Source organism: Meleagris gallopavo, chromosome 3 (genome assembly GCF_000146605.3).
Source record: "Meleagris gallopavo isolate NT-WF06-2002-E0010 breed Aviagen turkey brand Nicholas breeding stock chromosome 3, Turkey_5.1, whole genome shotgun sequence".
Taxonomy (NCBI): domain Eukaryota; kingdom Metazoa; phylum Chordata; class Aves; order Galliformes; family Phasianidae; genus Meleagris; species Meleagris gallopavo.
In genome coordinates this window covers 25,928,168-25,946,448 of record NC_015013.2, presented here as the reverse complement: position 1 = coordinate 25,946,448, position 18,281 = coordinate 25,928,168, and the positions used below count along the sequence as shown (strand labels likewise).

The window sequence follows — 18,281 nt, the reverse complement described above, 5'->3', positions numbered from 1 at the left end:
AAAAAAACCAAAGAACTTAAGGTCAAAAGAGGTCTTAAAAACCTGACCTTTTTCTTTTTAGTTTTCATATGCTATGCACTGGTATGGTAATCAGACTTGTATGGAGGGATTCAGATAAGTGGTTTCAATCATGTCTTTCTAGAAATGCTGGAAGACCTTGAGAAATGAATAATTCAGCATTTTATTTTTTTTGTTGTTGTTGTTTTTGTTGTTGTACTGAGTACAGTTATTAATAGCCCTCATTTTTAAATGTGGTCACTTTTTCTGGCATTTGACAACATGAGCCAAAGAATTTCTTCTATTATATATTCCCAAAATAAGAAACATATGAAAAATAATATTTGTTCTTAGTTTTTCTGCAGCTCTTTATGAAAGTACTCATTTTCACATCTGTTTTACAGCTGGGAAGGAGGCATGCAGAGGGTACAGTTACTTAACAGAAATGGTAAATTAGTCTATCTTTCACTTTAGGTTCTTAACTTCAAGAAAAACTCCTCAAACCCACACATCTTACTCTGAAGGTAATGAGTCAATAGCTGCATGTTTTCTGCCAGTGAATAGATTCAGCAATTGCTGACAGTACTGCATTATTTAGGACGCAAAATCATCAGGAGCATTCTGACAACTTCTGGTTTACCCAATTCCTTTTCTTGCCTTCCTTCATATCCAGCTCTTGTAGGGTGAAGAACAGCTTACATTCATCTATGCTGCTTTTTCTAACAGTATGCTTGTTAGAAACTTGTCTGGCTTGTATACCCAATCTCATAAATTACATGGGGCTATTTGGAAGCTAGGATTCAATTCTGCATCTACTGCTTCTTAGGGTGGTCTGTACTGTGCTGAGAGAGAAGTCTTGGAGGTCACTCTGTCTCTATCTCTGATCTTGTCTCACTTTAAGTCAAAAAGAGATGGATGGAAAATAACTTTTTACTATACAGTATATATATTTTCTCAGGGACCAGGAGCATAAATACTCACAAATAAATTTCTCTGTAAGATATTTTTTCTTTGTTGTCTAATAGCAGTGTGTAAGTAATCTGGTGGCCATAGTATCTTTCAGACTGACATGTGAACCTAAGTAGTTTTAGGGAGTGGTAAGGTATTAGCAACATTGTTTTTCTCCTTAAACAAAAACAGCATCATACCAGACAGCGAAGAGAATAACTCTGTCCTGGTTTCAGCTGGGAAAATGTGTGATTGCTTTTGCAGACAGTATCATTGTAGCAGGAACACTCAGATGTCAAGAGCAGCTTCTGGTGATAGAACAGTAGTTATGAACATGATCTGCCAATTTTGTAATTGCTTGTGGGAGATCTTTGAGATTATAGTGAATTTACAAATGCTATAGTCCTAAAGGGTGTGTTACCTCTCTCAGCCCAACTCTAGACAAGGTGATGATGCAAAGAAAAAGTAATACATAATTTCTTCATTCAAGGAATATAGAAATCTTGGATTTTATTGTTAAAAGCAAATTGACAAGAACAGACATTAAATTTTCTGTTAGCTTTTAATAAACTAAGTTATTAAAAATATTTTGCAGCTCTTAATCTTTTGAAAGTTAAGATATTCTGTTTCAAGACTAGCAACTTATTTTATGGTACTGAACTAATAGAGATCCCTCATCTATATGTAATATATATGTATACTTAACAAGCAGTACTAAATCAGGTTTCTACCCTGAAGGAGTTGTCTACGTTACAAACAATCCTACATTATCACTAATACCCTGACTGTCTTGGCTTTAAAGTGTTATTGCTGAGCTCAAGCACAAGCAACCAGTATGGTAGATATGACTTTCTCCATGGAGGTTAACCAGCGAGTATCTTACTGACAGCAGATGGTTAATTTTCCATTAAAGAATCTCCATGTGAAACAAGAACCTATACTTTCAGGTTTTTTGATGGTAAAAGGGATTGAATTAACTGACTTAATCATCTGTTAGCCAGACTATCAGATCTCAAAAGCTTATAGAGAGCAAGCGACATGGCTTAAAAATACCCAACAGCTAACCAAAGAAATCCAAATAAAAATTAATTCTTAGATAAATGAGTCTCCTTATTACTTCCTATTAATTACACGATCACCAGGATTGGTGCTGGGGAGCCCACAGAAGAGTGTGTCTACCAGTAGGGGAGGGCAGGACAGTACTACAGCACTCTGTGTTTTGATGCCTTTAAATCACCCTGGCATTTCTTCTTACTAAATTTACCTTAGCTGATTAGTGATGTATAAAAATTATATGATTTCACTGGAAAGTAACTTCTGAAATGAGAGTGTTCTTATTATGACAATGCAAACAAATTATTAAATATGTGGGAAAAGGAAGCATCTCAATGTTTTCCTTGCAAAAGTCCGCAAGAAGATAACTCAGTGTTCAGTTTGACAAAGAGCTCCATGTATACCACTTAATAAGAGCTAGTTTGGTTGTCTTTGCCGGACATTATTACTAGCAGACACAAAACAATGTGAGATCAAACTGCCTGTGTAGGGCTGCAAGAGACTGAAGCAATCCAAGATTTTTGGACTCCAAGCAGACAATTCTTACTCCTTGTTTATGAGCTATCATATATCTGATTTCTGTAAATCACTGCTATGAGGTCTATGATCTTACAACAATATTTGTCAAGTATGAAGTCTCCATATCAGTTTAATGGCTGGAGCTTAGCAGTTCTATTTTAGTGACAATGCTTAAAGCAGTTTACAGTGATTAATGCTTTTCAGAAAAACAAAACCACTTCTACAGACCCAAGAAGAGGCAGATGTTAATAACTCTATCCAAGGGCTCTTAAAGTTTCTTTATATAAGTAAGATCATGTAACACAATCTGTGTCATTTGTTCTTTTTCTTTCTTACAGGGTCAAATTTCAAAATAGTTTGAATAAGGTATCTACTAGTATTTTTTATGGCAAAACACACAAACATTTGAAGACACTACACTGTGTGTGAAAATGTAGGCTTGCAAATTCTAATAGAAATGGACTTTGCTTACTAATGATTTAGCTCTTATTTTCTACTGCTAGTGGATGAACAACTTAAAAAACATGATTCATGAAACTCCAGGTGCTAAAATGTGTTTATATTAGCAGCTTTGCTTAATTAGTTTCATTTAAAATCTCTCTGTGTGAGAGAGAATTAGGGAATACTAAAGCAGTGTTTTATTACCATTCTTTGTTTTACTAACCCTCAGATTAATTATTTCAAACATGAGATGGTTGTCTTACTTTATTTAGCATAACACAAAGTTAAACCTCAAGGAAATTGCATGTAAAATACATCATAAATAGGTGTTGATAGCTCTCAATCAAGTGCAGAGAACTTGCCACAAATTTCATCTGTTAAATGTTGTAAAGATTATTGACAGATGGGAATAAATTATAAATTGTATAAACTATAACTGGAATCTGAATACCATGAATAACTGAAGCAAACTCTTAGAAAGCTCAGTCGTCTTTAGCAAAGATCTGTACATTAGACATTTCAGTAATAGGTTTCAAAATAACATTTACGCAGGAACTTAAGATAGGGAAATGCATAGTCTTTAAAACTCCTAGGAAAATATATTGCCTGTTTTACTCTCTTTTCCACTTCTATTTTCTTGTGATTAGCAAACTACATATATTTATACGTGATTGTATTGCAAGTGGCAAACACCCCAAGTATTCTTGGTAGCGCTGGAGTTGATGAATTATGCTAGTGTATTTGGGAGGGGTAACTTCTGACAGGGCAAAGAACTCCTAGAGTTGTTTTATTTTCTGAATCTGCTGAGGGAAAGGGAAGGGGAAGGCGACTTGCATCTGGATACTCCGGAAATGCAGTAGTATAAGAAGTCAGAAATACAGAAAGAGGTATGGAAATTTTGAGAATCTGGGCCCTATTCAGATCACACAGGCTTTGTGTTTTTATTTCCTGCTGAAGGACTACCAGAAGCTAGATAGAATGCTACTAAAATTGAAGTTTCTGTTTCAGGAAGATATTTAGAAACCTCCTAGCAGCAAATGCAAGCATCACAGATACAACAGTATCAGTAGTCGACAATAAAACTAACTCTCTGAGAAAATGCCACATACCTTTTTCATAAGAGCGTCCAGTTTTGGCTTCCTAGGACCTAGGAAAGTGCCAGTTCAATGTGAAGCATGTGAAAGAAGAGCTCATTCCTGTGCTTAATAAATGGACAGCACGGTGGTAAAAAAAAATTGGCCACCCCACTATTGAACTAGAAAGGTCAAGAAACAAATAACTCTCTCTTGGAGTATGCCAGCCTACTGGAAAGTCAGGCAGAAGGTTTTCAGGGACATCAACTTTTCCTATTAATTATTATAAGGCATTAGTCATGTCTCTCCCATTGAGTACCACATCTTCTGTAGAAAATGATTCCACAAATCTAGAACATGATTTTACACATTCTAATAATCAAAGAATCATTAAAATTGGACAAGACCTCTAAGATCATCTAGTCCAGCCATCAACCCATCACTACCATGCCTGATAATTGTGCTGCTCAGTGTTACATCTACACATTTCCTGAACACCTCTAGTGAAGGTGACTTTGCCACCTCCCTGGGCAGCCTGTTCCAGAGCCTCACCACTCTTTCTGAAAAGAATTTTTTCCTAATATCCAATCTGGATCTCCTCCAGTGCAACTTAAAAGTGTTCTGTCTTGTCCTATTGTTAGGTATCTGGGAGAAGAGGCTTTTTTTTTTTTTTCCCCCACTTTGCTACAACCTCCTTTCATGTAGTTTTAGATAGTAATAAGGTCTCCCCTGAGCCTCTACTTCTCCAGTCTGAACAATCCCAGCTCCCTCAGCTGCTTCCCATAAGACCTGTGCTCCAGATCCCTCACCAGCATCATTGATAGTCTCTGGATGTGCTCCAGGGCCTCAGAAACCATTAGAATTTGCATGGGCTTATTATTGCACCTCTGGAATTATATACTCCTTCTACCTGGCAAGTGGGGTTGCTAACATCAGGCTTCTCTGGTTTTTAGGCTTTTAGGGAGATACAGAGCTTGTGAATTAATTCATCTTGTACTAATTATTTTCATACTGCTGTTTGTCCATTAGCTTTAATTAATCTCCAAAGTTTATGGTCTAGAAATACATGCATACATGCATAAATATCTTATAATTGCACACAGAAATGTGCCTGGCTCCCTATCAAATTTTGTTTATTAACATCAGGTGTCATAGTTCTTTTCTAAATATTTTCACCTATGCAACTCTCATTATCTTTTAAATGAAAGGAAAACCAGACTATTTTTTAACTAAAACATATTTAAAATTACATACATGTTTGCATTTTCACTTGTTTTCTTCCCTCTTCATTTCCGGGGATGCTTAGTTAAACATATTTGGAATATTACATTCAATACAAAAATGGCATTGTTTTGTTTGCACAAAGCATGCCACTGCAATCAGATTTCATTTTGTCATTTTAATTGCATGCTCCAACTTCACTAAGTTTCTGACACTGGAGCAACTGATATGTAATTTCATTAAAATAATGTTTTAGAAGCTTGTTTCTTTCTTGTTTGTTTGTTTGTTTTTTTTTTTTTTTTTTTTTTTTTAAGTTAGTGCTTTTGCCTTTGCTAAGCAGAAATCTGGGTGTACTTGCAGGTGTCCATAAACCTTCTAAAATCCATTTTAACCACACACTGGAGGTGAAATGACTTTTTTTCCTTCTTCTCTCAGAATTCAAAGGATAGTATTATCTTCTTTTTACCTGGGGATATTTTTAACTTACCACTATTTTTCAAAATTTTAGGGCACAATTTAAGTACAGAATGTCTAATAACTTAAAAAAATTAAAAAAAAGTGTCACATACTGAGGTTGGGATTTGTCTGGCCTGCAGCTTTTGCCTCAGTACTTTCTTAAACTTTCATCTTTGTCCAAACTTATATACTAATGATAAATCTATTTCCATTATTATTTGAGCATTCTCATAAAGGAAACTTGATCCATATTTTGAACTTGGAAATAACAGCAATCACCTCAGTAGAAGTCCCATCTCTTCCCTTCTTTTCAGAGAATCTGTTTTGAAATAGGCTTTAGTTAAATCCAGCATTTCTCTAAAAGTTTCAGATATAACTAGTGTTTAAGAAAGTAGTATGGTCTAGGCCTGTCTATTCCAAATTATTCACCTTGCACACACTGGTTAGAGTACTTTTTGAAAATGAATTTTTAAAAAAGCAGTAAAAGGGTTCCTATTACAAGATCTGTAGCAACAAGACTTGTAATAGCAGGATTTACATTTGTCTTTACTAGCAAAAATCACATCTACTTTTGATAGGTGATAGTCTCAACTGGATGCTTAAAAAACATGACTAGAGGCTACATTGTTTGAGAAATGATGTTCAGGTTTTTCACAGTTTTGAGCAGCTTACTGCTATGTAGGAGCAGGTGAAATTGACAGAATTATAAACTCCGAAATGTAGAGCATTATCCCTGCTTCTTGACCTAATCTATCTGCTGTGACCATGACAACACAGTACATACGTAGCTGAGGAAACACTGTTTTCTCATTATCTGTAAAAGGCCACAGGCTTTGTACAGACCTCTCAGTGCAATCTCTGGATTTGTATAAGCTTGCTGGTTTTAGCTAACTTTAGCCCTAGCAGCAATTGGTTGGTGTCCAACTGTCTGTTGCCTCTCCTATGTTGGCCTCACTATGAGGATGTCCAGGACAGGGGTTGGCACACGTATGTAGTTACTGTGGGGCAGACAGTCCCATTGTGTTACTGGGCTAGGGGTAGCCAGCGTGCAATTTTTGAAATTTAGCCTGGAAGAGTTGAGTAGGAAGCAGACTGTGGTAAGGAAACATATAAAAATAGTTGATAAAACAGTGATTGGAGTAACAAATTCTTAGCTCTACCCCTAATGTGTGTTCCTTTCTTCTCTGAACAATATTTTGAGTATAACCCTTTTAATACAATGTGGCTACCACAGCTATGTGACCGCTACCTTTAGTTTGCTGGTATGGTCACTCTTTCTGCTGCTGCAATTGCTAGTAAACTCAACAAAGCCTATTAATGTATCACCCTCTACAGCCAAATCTGGAAGTGGAGGTGGCCAGCTGACTTGCTTTACTCTAGTCTCCTCTCACCAGAGGGGAGTAGTAGTATTCTGCTGGACATGAGGCTACTTCCCCACATCTTCCAGAGAGATGAACAAGCTTTGGTTTACCCCAGGCTATCTTCTATTACTCAGAAATTTTGAATAAGTGAGACCTGAGCAGGACAAACTCCAGAAGCAGGATTATCAGCTGTTAACATAAAATTTATAAATAAAAAAGGTTCTCAGAAATGGTGCCTACGCCGTAAACTTCCTTCAAGCTTCCTTCCCCATTCAGCTGGAAGCATTCTGTCAGAATGTTAGTAACTGCAGCATGAAATGTTGATTTGAACATGGTATGTTCTTATCCTATTCTGTTATCTTTTTCAATCCTATATTTCACATCACAACCACCTGTGTATACATATTCTAGAAATGAAAGAACTGTACTGACCCATTAGAAATGACCAAATTTATCTGAGAAAATACTTCATTGGGAACCACTCATGTCACGGCTTTGTAAACAAAGAGTCAGCATCTAGAATGTATCTTAAACCATCTATGGTTTTGAATGTTCCTAGTGAAACATGGGAAAAGGAAACAAACAAAAAATCTTAGTAGAGGCAGAAGAATTGCCTGGGTTAGAAAAAACACAAGTTGAAACTGATATATTATAGACATATACTTACTGTCCAGACACCAAAATCAACTCCAACAACAAACTTGTTTTCAAATTGTAGAAATTTACGTTTGCAGCTCTGAAGAAAATGTTGATAATTTGAGTTGCTCCATAGAATATATGCCATGCTACTCAAAATAAATTTGATACTTTCCCACCACTGTCTGTATATGATATGCAGGTATGTAGTGCCTGCCTGATGTCAGTACAGCTGGATGAAATTTTTGGTCACTCTCTTGTTATTCCCAAGGCAAGGGATGCCACTGATCTCTTTATTTTGGTGACTAGAAATGACTGGGATGAAGAGAACTCTGCCACTATTATTTGTCTTTGAAAAGAGTGAATAACCAGAAGTTAAAATCCATTTCTTGTTTTGTATCCAACTTTTCTTTCAACTTTACAGGGATGATGAATATCTTTGAATAAAGTGAGAAATACAGAATTTTTGGGTAAAAGTATTAATGTTATCAAATATTCCAAGTTTAGTGGATTGAACATATTTTATCTAGACTCCCTAAAATGTCATTTTTGGACATGATGAGCAAAACAGTGTAAAGTAAGGAAATTGTTGAGTTCTTTAGATACAATCAACTGTTAAGCTTTCCTTAGTTTCTCTTTTGGGGTTATTCCTTGAGGAGGTATGTCATCAGTGTAGTGAAAAAGTTCTTAGGAGATGTCTTGTTATAAGGTTTCATGGATAATGCCATAGCAGATGGTAGGACTTTTTCCATCACTGGGACAGATGGTTCCAATCTGTCTGTATTGCATGCTGTTCTGGAAGAAGACAAATGTAATCTTTCTTCTTTGGCCAGAGGCTTTTTAAAAAGGCATTTGCAAACCAACTGCATTATAATAGATACACTATCTGTCCTCCATCTCCAGCAATGCCTTTCCCATGTCCTGAAGTATAGCATCTCACAGGGGTGTGACTGAACTGGAAGTTAATAATTAAGCACCACTCTGCAATGTTCTTCTGAACAGGACAAACAGTACTGTTGTAGAGTACAGTCATTTTGGACAACCCCTCTATTTTCTGAGAGAAGCAACTGAATTTTAAATTTTGCTGCCAGTCCTTCAATTGGCATTATCTGCTTTTGGTATTTCACTTGGTCCACTGACAATGAGGAAATGTAGGCAGGACATACATGTGCCTGCTCCAAAGACTCAAAATCTTCTGGCTCTGTCAGTCCTCTTACATCACTTAAATGGTCCCAATGATGGCAGGAGTACCAGGGCCAGTGTCTGTAGGAAGAAAGTACCAGTTTCACTATTAAAACCAAAGCTTTATCTTTCAGAACCAGACCCTTCCCCCTGTGCCTGCCTTGGTGTGTGTTGTCCTAGGGCTGCAGTCCTTGGGAGGTGTAGGTGCTTGCCTCCAGTAGCTGCCAGTTTGTTTTTGACTTGTCCTTGAATAGGAATACTGTGTGCCTCTTAGGTTGGATAAATAGGCTCATTATGTAAGTGCACTTCAAATTCCACTCTTCCACCTTTTTTTAAAAAACTTTAAAAAAATAAAAAAAAAGAATAGCACTTCCCTTTTCTATTCTGGCTAATCACACATAGATGCTTTGTGTGTGCACTATAATTTACTGATTTTTCAAATCTGTCTTGACCATTTAGGAAAATGCATAAAATTCTACATTTCAATGAAATGGCTTTTTTTTTTTTATGTTGACATGTTTGTCCTCACTTAGAGTCATCAATCAACTCTTGGTTTTAAGGAACACATTGGAAGTGATTTTCTCTAATGTTTGCTTGGGCAAGAGAGGGATTTTGTACTGGTTTAAATGTGACTCAGTGTTTTGTAAAGATTTTTATAGCTGTAGCTTCTGGCAGTATTAATTAGAACAAATTATAATGTGATAGACAGGTTTTGCCAGTTTAAAATGCTTAACAGAACTCCCTCTGTCTCCTTCAAAAAATAAAAATAAAAAACATAGGAGATTTTGACTGTATTTGCATGGCTGGACTCCTTGTATTCATGAATATAATAGGCTATGTGCAACTTATATATTCAGAATTTACTTTGATAAGCACATGTCACAGTGTATATATAACATTATGAATGGTACAATAGTAAGCATAATAAATATTTTGGAGCTGCTCTTCATGGCATTACTACTAAAAGGGATTTTTAAACTCAAGGTTTTCCAGTCAGACTTCATTATTTATGCTTAAGACACTTTTCAATGATCACAAGTGGTAATTTTAGGTTTCTATTTCAATGGAGTTTGTGCTAAGCTATTAATTGGAAAAATGAGTATATTTTAATGAAGTATTTTCTGTAATTATCTACTCCAGTAGCTTCCTAGGTCCCAAACAAAGGCACTTAATTAGTTGTTCAGTCTTTCTCTCGTCCAGTAAATGTTTTAATCAAATACAAGTAATAAGAGCCAGCCAGAACAATCCAAAAGTCAGTGTTCAGAGAGATGTTCTTAGAGAATATCACTACTTTGGTTTCTTTCTCCACGCACAGCTTCTTCACGAAAATCTAGCATTGTAGTAGTTTTTGTGAAATGTTTGTCAAAAACTCCTTTTCTTTTTCTTTGTAAAATCAAGTAATTGTGTTTTACTCAACCCTAGTACCAAATAACAGCCTGCAAAATTCACTTTCTTAACATAAAATAATCTTCAACAGTCTTAGCCCAATGCAAGAAGCAGTGTGAGATAATTATGCAGTGTATGTTAATATACTTTTCTAGAAAAATGCAAACTTTATACATGCAAAGACTTACTCTTTACTCATGCAGGACATGCTACCAAGGCCACAAAGTTGCATATGCAGAATGTTAAATGATATCTTCTTGTCCTAAATGAAACAGCTGAAACAATGTGGGAATGTGCTGGGAAGCACCCGTGGAAATTACATGAATATTTCTAAATAAATTTTCCACTTGCAGCCAGTGAAACTGAGCTGACCAAAATAGGCTCATCAATTCTCCTAAATTAAATATTCAATTAAAATTCAATTGACATATCTACTGCTAATTATTAGATCTCCTTACCCATGATTAGTCTGCTGGTTTGACTTTTTTTTACTATCTTGTTATTTTAGTGTGGTTATTCCTCCCACTTTACTGTATGCTGAACTTTCTCACCACAATACCATACATTTGATCCTGCTTGACGCCATCTACAGAAGCCTCAGAATGCATAGATCATAGCTGGAATCACCAGCCCTGTGCTTGTTCCACACTTTTCAACCTCCCAGGGCAGATTTATCTCTCTGCTTCTTGTGGTAAGTGCAGATGCAAGTAGTAGGCAACCTTATGTATCAGTTCTTTGTTGTTTCTAATTTTCTAATCAACACATTCCCCCCAATGTCATTGGTTTTAAATGTGAACTATTACTTAGGTAAATAGGTTGATGCTAGTACTGATTATTGCTTTTCATAGTTAAATTTTATTCTTTGTGTCATCAAGAAACATGCAATTTTGCTCTCTGAGATTTTAAGAACCAGGCCCCATCAAAACATTTAATCTATTTGAAATTCTATTCTTTAAAAAAAATATCTTTGAGATGATTGTTTTGGTGGTGGGGAGAGGGGAAATTACCTCCAAGGGTTTTGATAAGCTATTTTTTTTCCCATCAGTCCATCTTTCAGCAGGAACACAGCAAAAGCGGAGAAACTACAAACTACTTTCTCTAGTGAACACGTGTGAATGTCTTCAGAAAAGTCAGATCCAAGTTCTGACCTCAATAAGGCACCCGAATGACTTCTGTGAATGCCTGCAGATGTCCTGTATGACTGTACACTTGGTGCCCTAAACTTGAGGTATATCACAGTGAGAAGGACTGCTACAACTAACAGAGGATTTTCTTGCAAATTTCTAGAGTTCATATAGAGCATTATTTAGTCTATCATTCTAACGTGCCTGCCATCCTACTCCAGTAGTCCTCAAGATCTCCTTTAGTGACATCACTCAGCAAAACATCTCTCTCTATTTGGCTGAGGTGTTGGAGGCAGTATAGGTATAGTGGTAATCACTGCAGAAGAAAAGCCAAGAAAGCACAGCTCTACTGACTTCTGATATATAACTGATATAATACAATATATAATATGACTTCTGTTGTGTTATTTTAACTTTAGGATGCACAGTGATTTACCAGGTCATTTGGGACAGTGATAGTACCTCTCCTAACCTGTAGAAATGTGCTTGGATATGATCAAATTTATTTCTTTGATGTATGTGAAGTTCTTAGTTTATATTTATACAAAAAAGAAAGAAGCATTCAGGAGAAAATTAAGATGGTGAAATAATTAGATGGCTGGAAAAAGATCTGAATAGACATCAAACTATAAAATATGCCATTTGAAATGACTACGCATAAAAAATGTTCATTTCTAAATAAATGCAAAAAGACTCAGAATGTAGCAGTTAATTGTTGATAGAACTACTAGAAAACCTACTGCAAACTTAAAATCAGTACACTGGTATTCATAATAATTTTGTTGATGACACCAAGCTGAGAGATGCAGTTAATACAAGACGAGGAAGGGATGCCATCCAGAGGGACTCTGATAAACTTGAAAGGTGGGCCCTTGTGAGCCTAATATAATGTTTAACAAAGCAGAGAGCAAGGTTTTGAACTTGGGTCGAGGTAATCTCAGATATGTATACAAAAAGGAAACTCCTTGAGAGTAGCCTTGTTGAGAAGGACTTAGGGGTTCTGGTTGATGAAAAACTTAACATGAGCCAGCAGCGTGTTCTTGCAGCCCAGAAGGCCAATGCTATCCTGGGTTCTACCAGAAGAGGAGTTGCCAGCAAGGCAAGGGAGTTGATTGTCCCTCTCTATTCTGCTGTCATGAGGTTCCAAAATCTGGGGTCTCCAACACAGGAAAGATGCGGAGCTTTTGGACAGGGTCCAGTGGAGGGCCAAAAAGATGGTCTAAGGGCTAGAACACAGCTCTTATGAATACAGGCTGAAGGAAATTGGCTTGTTCAGTCCGGAAAAGAGAAGGCTGTGGGGAGACCTCTTCGGGGCCTTCCAGTATTTAAAGGGAGTTTATAAACAGAAGGAAAATCAACTTTTTACATGGATAGATAGTGAGAGGACAAGCAAAAATAGTTTTAAACTAAAGGAGAGGAGATTTAGATTGGATGTCAGAGAGTAGTTTCTTATTGACAGAATGGTGAGGTGCTGGAACAGGTTGTCCAGAGAGGTTATGGATGCCCCGTCCCTGGATGTGTTCAAGGCCAGGTTGAATGGGACCCTAGGCAATCTGATCTAGTGCATGATCTAGTGGTTGGCAACCCTACCTGTGGTAGGGGGTTGGAATTTGATAATCCTTGAGGTCCTTTCCAACCCAAGCCATTCTTTGATTCTATGATGACTGGCCATTGTTCGTTTTTATTTTAACATCTTTTTCCTGATTCAGGGTAGGTTCTTAGAGTCAAGGGTAGCCATAGTTAAGCTCCAGGATGCACACAGAGAAGTGAGCTGTATAAGCTCTAGTTGTGTCAACTATACAATGAAAGTACCCCCAAATGATATGTATGCAGTGGATACATCAAAAATAAGTTTTTCATCAATCAGCCATAAGAATACTGTAGTTCCAAAAAGTTGTATGGAGTTCCCCGCAAAGAAAAGACAAGACTACACAGGGCTAGAAATTGACAAGTAATCAGATCAGCTGGAAAAAACAAAACAACAAACCAACCAACTGAACAGAAAACAACATCAAAACAGGCATAAAGATAGTGCTTAATTACTGTTGTTTCTCCCATCTGTTAGACTGCTTTTATTTTAGGTGCTTTTCTGCTGTATTTGACTAGAAATCCTAGATCCAAAGTACTTTCAGCTGTATGTAGTTCAGATCTGTAGGTGGCTGTTGGTGTGAAATATAGAGCTTTCCTCTTCCAGATTAATGCCCTGGACTTGAGCCCAGTTGTGCTTCAAAGTTTTGAAAACTGAATCTGTTCCCTTGTTGGTGTTAGCGGTACACAACTCAGTGTGAGCTCTGGGCACTGGGAACTCCTATTACTTCCTCTCATATACTTTAGAGAAAGCACAATGTGGCAAGACATTCAGCGTCCATATCAGGTACGCTTCTTCCAAGAAACAGTCGAGATTCTGCAGGACTCAGTCTGTAATCCAAGTGTAGTTTTTACTATGCATGTACCCTTCTTCCAAACATTTGCATGAATCATTCCAACCCCATCTGCCTCGGACTCAAACCAAGAAGGGTAAAATACTGTTTTGCATCTGAATTCCATTTTGCAAATCTGCTCTTAAGACTGGTGAATCCTGACTGAAAAGGCCATGCAGGGTGGAGGGAGCAGACTGTTATCCTAATGGAGCATTGCTTCACATTTTGTGGTTTTACTCCAGGCAATTTGTATGCTTTCCCTGAAGTAAGACTTCAGGGAAAAAAATTTCACCATACCTATTACTATAGTGGCTAAGAATGAATCAGACTCTCTCCTAGTTAGGCTGCTATCTGAAAACCAATATAAAGGAAGCACAATGGAGAATTTTTATCCTTCGTAATGATATTTTCATTCTTCCTTCTTCCCTCTGGCTTCCTTTTATTTCACAGATAAGCTCCTTTAAGTAGTACAGAGGTACCACTTGCAAAAACTTCCACAAATGAAAGGGCATTTCATCATCTGCCCTCATAATTAAGAGCAGTGTCACCTTAGACAACAATCAGCAGTAAGAGCTGCATGAGAAATACCATTCTGAGTGACAAAAGCAGTGCCACAGTGATCAGTGCGTCATTCCTACTAGGTCTGTCTTCCTTACCTCAGCAAGTTAAGAATTGACCAAGTAGGTCAGGAAATTTGCCATGCTATTTGCTATTCTTAAACAGTCTTTTGAGGTGTGTCTGGCAGCACTACAAAGAATAGTGAGATCTGAAGTATGTTTCATGAATTATTGGGTGATAAGTTGAAAGAACTCCTTACTTCTAAAACTAGGTTGGCTTCTTATTAAGGAAACCTGTCATAATAATGCCACAGCTGCAGCGGTTATGTACCCTGAGCATCAAAACTTATTTTTGATGCATTTCATAGAGCTGCTTTCCTCTTCCAATGCATGTTTTCACACTGTTTTCCTTGCAGATCCCTGAGCTCTCTAGAAGGTTTTTTTTTGTTTGTTTGTTTGTTTTTTTCAGTTAGTTCCCAAGTTCTTCCAACCCAGAAGATGTTCAAGAAATATTTGGATGTTGTAGTGAAGGATATGGTTTAGTGGGAAAATTGGTGATGGGTGGATGGTTGGACTGGATGATCTTAAAGGTCTTTTCCAATCTTGGTGATTCTATGATTATATGATTCTATACTTCTCAAGGACTTTTTTTCACAGCTTTAAGAGGATGAACTGTACTGTCTTCTACTAAAAATACTAGGATTCTCCTGCCACCTCCACAGCCTAGAATTGAGGCCTGATGTATGGGAATGCACCAATGCTTTTATCTCACTATGGTTGTTTTCCACAAAGTCCCACCAATCCCAGTGTTTTGAGTCAGGATTTGGTTGTCTTCCTGCACTAGACATAGAATGCTAGAGGGAATTTAGGAAAGTGGAAAGAAGCACTGCAGAAGCTTAGGATGTCTGGCTTTTGGAATACCATCCAGCTTGTCTTGACCAGATGAGAAATTTTTCTGTAAGTCTGTCAGAATTAGAGAAAAACAAAACTCATCCTTTAGATTTTGGCTCTTAGGCAGGCTTTTTCTTTCACACATCCACAGTATTTACCCACTGGAGGTTGATACTGTATGGAAAATTTCAGAATAATTTAATAATCAAGTATTAATGCTAATTGAAAACTGTGGAAAATTAGGGCATAGAGTAAAGGGGTAAAAATTTTCCAGTAAAAGAAGCAAAGTAAACAACTTTGTTGTTGTTGTTGTACCCCACGCATGATTCTCAGAAAAAAAAATCATTTGTTCCATTTACACAACAGTTCATCACAAGGAATCACTGTGGTAATAAATCCCTTCCTCTCAAAGGTGACGAAATATATCTGCCATACAAATAATACTTAATACAATTTAAAAAGTTAAAAGGATAAATGAAACTAAGGCAAAACTTTAACAATATCAGTAGGAATAGTGAATCAGCATTGGAAGACCCATCATATGTCAGGGTAAAAATTGATAAAAATGAAAAAAAGCAGTGGATTTGTATTTTGCCTGTCAGATTTGCTTCCAACTTTCCAAAATGTGCCACTGCTGTCAGCAATTGCAATTTATGTTTTGTGTTGTTGTTAAAGCTGCTGTGTTGCCATCAGTGCTATAACAATTACTTTAAGCTTCCTTTCAGTGCAGTATGTGATTACAGGAGCAGGGAGAGAGAGAGAGAGAGAGAGAATGAGTGTGTGTATGTGGGTGGGGGGGGGGGGCAAATGAACATGTCATTGAGAGTGTCACGAGAGGCCAAAATCACTGCTCAAACTAGCTGAAACTGTTTAACAAAGCTACCATGTTCTCAGCTGTAAAAGTACGATAGCAAATGAACTTTTTTGCTTTCCAATATTGTTCAATAAAACTGGACTAGTATGCAAGTTCATCTGTACCCAAAACTGAAGTGGCAATAAAATCACGTCTTATCTTTCTCATTCATAATCTCTGGTTCTTACATTTACACTTCCTGAGTCCAAGCCACTTTTTCCAATGTAAACACTCAAAAGTTCTTGCCTGTAAGAACTCAAAATTTCAACTCTCGCCCTTTAACTGTCTTACATCATTGTTTCTCAGCTCCTTCCCAGAACAGCTGAAATTGGCAAGAATCTCTGGTGAACATCTGATCCAGCTACCTGCTCAAGCAGGGCAACTTGGAGCAGACTGCACAGGACCATGTCCTGATATCTTTTGAATGTCTCCAATGTAGTGTCTGGGGGAGACACCACAACCTCACTGGGCACCCTGTGCCACTGTGTGGTCACCCTCACAGTGAAAAAGTATTTTCTGATGTTCTGATGTTTTGTGCTTCAGTTTGTGCCTACTGCCTCTTTTCCTGGCACTGGGCATCACTGAAAAGAACCTGGCTCTATCCTCTCAGATATTTACACATGTTGATGAGACCCTCCCAAGCCTCTCTATTGCAGGCTGCACAGTTTCAGCACTCTCAGCCTTTTTTCATAGGAAAGATACTCCAGTTCCTTCACCATTGTCAAGTCCTTTTGTTGGACCTGCTCCTGTAGTTTCTTGAATTGGGAAGCCCATAACTAGGCACAGTACTCCAGGTGTGGCTTCACCAAGGTAGAGAAGGATCTCCTTACTTGACCTGCTGGAACGCTCTTCCTAAGGTAGCCCAGGATACTATTGATTCTCTTTGAAGCAAGGGTACACAGAAGGTTCGTATTCAGTGTGTTGTCCACTAGGACCCCCATGTCTTTTTCTACAAAGCTGCTTTCCCACTGGTCAGCCTCCAATACGTATTAATGCACATCTTTCTGACCACAGGACCACTCCTTCCTCACTACAGTCCCCACTCTTATCTCTCATCTTCTCCCACCCCACTCAAATTCCCACTTACACTTTCCTCCACACTTCTGATCTCCACCCCCTTATTCAGCCCACGTGTCTACAGTCTGCAATTATTCTGCAACTTCTTTTCTTTCTATTTTTAAATCTGCTGATAATTCTTACTTCCTCCCCCAACCTGGCACTCAAATTATTCTCCAGTACCCATTTGTCACTGATTCCACCTTCTTTCCTGACTTTTCCCACAGGAAAAACAAAAGCTGGCTCCAGGCTGCAGATATGAAAACTTGCCTGTATGTATTCAACAAAAAGAAAAAGAGCAGCTGACTAAGGAAAAAAAAAAGATGTATGATAGCCTATATTATACAAGTTGGCATTTTCTTGTGAGCCAATAATTATTATGATCAAGGCAGAATCTGTACAAGGCTGACTGGAACTCTTTCAATTAAGAGTGAATGCCAACACAAAGTTTGAAATACTCAGAGATTTAATATAATTTATTTCTTTTGTCTTGTATCTATTCCTACAAATAAGAATTAACACTCTTGGACAAAAGAGGGAAACGTAGCAGAATTTTCAATGAGCTTTTATTTCAATATGCAGCAAATCCTGTCAAGCCTCCTAGGTGGGGTAAGCAGATGTACTGTGTTACCTGCCACTTTGCCAAATGAGCTTTTCTCTTTCATCCTTGCAATTCACTTCATCTCCAGCAGTCTACCCAAGAATACAGCATTTGGCACAAAATTGAAGCATGCATAAAAGAAAGCCGAACTCCACCAAAATGTAGGACTCTTCAGTTTTTCATTACATTCTCCAAATAATACCAATCCTTTTCATTTAGTTGGTGTATTGCTTCCATTTCAATTTGAAAACAGAATGGCTTTCCAGAGAAAAATAATTTATTTTGTGCCAATTGGCTCAGTTTAAAATACAGAATTCAAAGAAGTATACTGCATATGGTTTTGATTAGAAAAGAGCTTTTTCATCAAATTCTGTTAAAACATAAAATGATGGACACAAGACTGCAGGGATAAAACAGCAAAGGAAATTTCTCAGAAAACCAGCAAATTTCTCGGATTAGTGCTATATTAGCGCAGATCATAAGGCTGTGAGTGAATTGCACTGTAT

General features: G+C 37.4%; 1 long non-coding RNA gene across 1 annotated transcript in view; it reads left to right on the top strand.

Moving 5' to 3' along the window:
• The window catches only part of LOC109366956, a 14,597-nt gene extending 2,495 nt beyond the window's left edge, over nt 1-12,102 (top strand). The window contains exons 2-3 of the long non-coding RNA XR_002113668.1: nt 10,782-10,964; nt 11,319-12,102. This is a non-coding gene — a long non-coding RNA (uncharacterized LOC109366956). The remainder of the gene's footprint in view (nt 1-10,781; nt 10,965-11,318) is intronic.
• Nucleotides 12,103-18,281: the final 6,179 nt, after the last annotated feature.